Genomic DNA, 3963 nt, shown 5'->3' with positions numbered 1-3963 from the left:
CTTGGTCAAGGATGGAACAAAGAAAGAAATTAAGGACTTTTTAGCATTTAATGAAAATGAAGCCACAACATACCCAAACTTATGGGACACAATGAATGCATTTCTAAGAGGAAAACTCATACCTCTGAGTGCCTCCCAAAAAAGAAACTAGAGAAAGCACACATGAGCAGCTTAACAACACATCTAAAAGCTCTAGAACAAAGGGAAGCCAATTCACCCGAGAGGAGTAGATGGCAGGTAATAATCAAACTCAGGGGGGAAATCAAACAAGTGGAAACAAGAACTGTTCAAAGATTCAACCCAACCGAGGAGCTGTGTCTTGTGAGACTATGCCAGGGCCTAGCAAACACAGAAGTGGATGCTCACAGTCAGCTATTGAATGGATCACAGGGCCCCCAATGGAGGAGCTAGAGAAATCACCCAAGGAACTAAAGGGAACTGCAACCCTATAGGTGGAACAACAATATGAACTAACCAATACTCTGGAGCTCTTAACTCTAGCTGCATATGTATCAAAAGATGGCCTAGTAGGCCATCACTGGAAAGAGAGGCCCATTGGACTTGCAAACTTTATATGCCCCAGTACAGGGAAACGCCAGGGCCCAAAAGGGGGATTGGCGGGTAGGGGAGTGGGGAGGTGGGTATGGGGGACTTTTGGGATAGCATTGGAAATGTAAATGATGAAAATACCTAATTAAAAAATTTAAAAAAAAGAAAAAAATTAAAAAAAAAAAAGAAAAAGAAAAGAAAGAAAGAAAAAAAAAAAGCAATCTACAGCAAACCAGTAGCCAACATCAAAGTAAATGGTGAGAAGCTGGAAGCAATCCCACTAAAATCAGGGACTAGACAAGACTGCGCACTTTCTACCTACCTATTCAACATTGTACTTGAAGTCCTAGCCGGAGCAATTCGACAAGAAAAGGAGATCAAGAGGATACAAATTGGAAAGAAGTCAAAATATGAATTTTTGCAGATGATATGATAGTATATATAAGTGACCCTAAAAATTCCACATGAGAACTCCTAAACCTGATAAACAGCTTCAGTGAAGTAGATGGATATAAATTACCTCAAACAAGTCAATGGCCATTCTCTACACAAAGGATAAACATGCTGTGAATGTAATTAGGGAAACAACACCCTTCTCAATAGTCACAAATAATATAAAATACCTTGGTATGACTCTAACTAAGGAAGTGAAAGATTTCTATGATAAGAACTTCAAATCTCTAATGAAAGAAATTAAAGAAGATCTCAGAAGATGGAAATATCTCCCATGCTCATGGGTTGGCAGAATCAATACAGTAAAAATAGCTATCTTACCAAAAGCAATCTACAGATTCAATGCAATCCCCAACAAAATCCCAACTCAATTCTTCAGCGAATTAGAAAGGGCAATCTCCAAATTTATCTGGAATAACAAAAAACCTAGGATAGCAAAAACTCTTCTGAAGGATAAAAGAACCTCAGGAGGAATCACCATGCCTGACCTAAAGCTGTACTACAGAGCAATTGTGATACAAACTGCATGGTACTGGTATAGTGACAGACAAGTAGACCAATGGAATAGAATTGAAGATCCAGAAATGAACCCACACACCTTTGGTCACTTGATCATTGACAAAGGAGCTACAACCATCCAGTGGAAAAAAGACAGCATTTTGAACAAATGGTGTTACAACAACTGGCAGTTATCATGTAGAAGAATGCGAATTGATCCATTTCTATCTCCAGGTACTAAGGGCAAATCTTAGTGGATTAAGGAACTCCACATAAAACCAGAGACACCCTTCTTTTGCCTGCTTGCACACGTTTGCCAGCAAATCCGTTAGATCTTAGAAGACCGGCTGAAAATCCTGTTGGGACTGAGAAACTACTAGATTCTTGAATTTCTCATCAAAACTGACCTTTGTTGGGTTAGTTGGACTACGGACTGATTGCATTGGAAGAAGGAATGGAATTGGAAGAAAGAAGATTCATTCCAGAGACAAAATAGCTTCCCTTTCCTATTGTAGCTGTTTCCTCTGGGACTATAACCTTTCTGCTTTCAGGTTCTGCAGCATTCCAGATCACGAACACCAAATCAGGTTGGGAAAAAGACGTTGTGTTCCTCCCCTTGAGCCCAAGTTGGCAGCAGGCTGTTGTGGGGTCAAGAAGCCCAAACTATCTGGAAGTGGAACACACAGTCACGGGAACCAGTCTACAACTGTTCCTGGCTCAAGTTCAGGACCTTTTCAAAACCACCAGCATGTGGACAACAGCAGTGGTCGGGAAAGTGTATTGGACTTAACTCTGGGACCTGGAAACTCTCCTATTACACGAATGAATCCTGCATCTGGAGCCCTGAGCCCTCTCCCCCGGCCCAATGGAACTGCCAATACCACTAAGAACCTGGTGGTGACTGCAGAAATGTGCTGCTACTACTTTGATGTACTCTACTGTCACCTCTATGGCTTTCCACAGCCACGACTTCCTCGATTCACCAATGACCCCTATCCTCTCTTTGTGACCTGGAAGACAGGGCGAGACAAGCGGCTTCGTGGCTGCATTGGGACCTTCTCAGCCATGAATCTTCATTCAGGACTCAGGGAATACACATTAACCAGTGCACTTAAGGACAGTTGATTCCCTCCCCTGACCCGAGAGGAGCTGCCCAAACTTTTCTGTTCTGTCTCCCTCCTTACTAACTTTGAAGATGCCAGTGACTACCTGGACTGGGAGGTAGGGGTCCATGGAATTCGGATTGAATTCATCAACGAAAAAGGCATCGAACGCACAGCCACATATTTACCTGAGGTTGCTAAGGAACAAGACTGGGATCAGATCCAGACAATAGATTCCTTGCTCAGGACAGGTGTTTTTAAGGCTCCAATTACCAGTGAATTCAGAAAATCAATCAAACTCACAAGAGCAAAACCAAAGTGCTATGAATTCTGTTCTGATGGCCCCGTGATGTGGCATATTCACCTGGGGATTGAGACCTTCCTATAGCCAAGGATCCATTAACCTGCTTCATCAGAGTTTGACCCAGAATTAGGTATCGAAGTGAGAAGGTGACAATCAGTTATGCAGAGTATATTGCTTCTTGACAGCACTGTTTCCAGAATGGCACTCTTCATGCCCCGCCCCTCTACAATCATTACTCCTGACACACGGCTACATGACCAGTCCCACCCCCCTGTGGCCACCAATGGCTATGACATCATTGGAGCAGATGCCTCCTCTTCCTGGTCCAGTTACTTCTATTACTGCACCATTTTATGATGCTAGCTTCCCTTGCCAAGTCTGCCTCCTGCTGACTGGAGGGTGTGGGGATACATTGAATGCAACAGAACATGAGGGGCCCAAGCCTTATATCAGCCTTTCCTCAATCTGGGGTTCTGTTGGATCAGGGCTCCCCAATAACCAGTGAGAATGGCTGTGTGGGTTCAGAAGACGTTGTCTAGTGATTTCCCACAAATATTGGCCACACACTGAAAACTGAAATTGACTGTGATCCATGGAGGCTTCTTCCCCAATCCCCCACAGCCCACCACATCAATTAGGTGTACTCCTTGGCAGTCTGGGCAACGGAGACCAACATGAACCACTTTTAGGTTGTTTTAAATTCCTTTTTTTAAACTTCCAGTTTATTGTGTACCAAGAGTTGATCGATCCACAATCTCCATGCTTCAAAAGTGAACACCATGTTAGGGTTGAACGTGGGAACCATGAGCCCCTGTGAGTCCTGGATAAGATTCTCAAACCAAGATCAGAAGTCCTGTGATGGCATTTCATCGTACAGTAAGCTGTAAAGGTTTTCATGCTTACCTGACTCTCAGTGGACATTCTGGTACTCTTCCTGCATTGAGTCTCCTGGTGTGAGCTCTGTGGCATAGCCTGCTGAGGAATGGAATGGAGATGCCTATAGAGGTCCCAATGTCATCGTCGTAAGCAGGTATGAAAGGAGAGATCGCTTCCTCA

At 43.5% G+C, this 3963-nt stretch overlaps 1 pseudogene; it reads left to right on the top strand.

The window, feature by feature from the left end:
* The first annotated feature begins 2317 nt into the window (after positions 1–2317).
* Positions 2318–2991, top strand: LOC147005247 (AMMECR1-like protein pseudogene; annotated as a pseudogene).
* The last annotated feature ends 972 nt before the right edge of the window (positions 2992–3963 follow it).

The sequence above is a fragment of the Mus caroli genome, unplaced genomic scaffold (assembly GCF_978045245.1).
Source record: "Mus caroli unplaced genomic scaffold, Mus_caroli_1 scaffold_4, whole genome shotgun sequence".
In the NCBI taxonomy this organism is placed as follows: Eukaryota; Metazoa; Chordata; class Mammalia; order Rodentia; family Muridae; genus Mus; species Mus caroli.
This window is presented reverse-complemented; position numbering and strand designations above follow the sequence as displayed.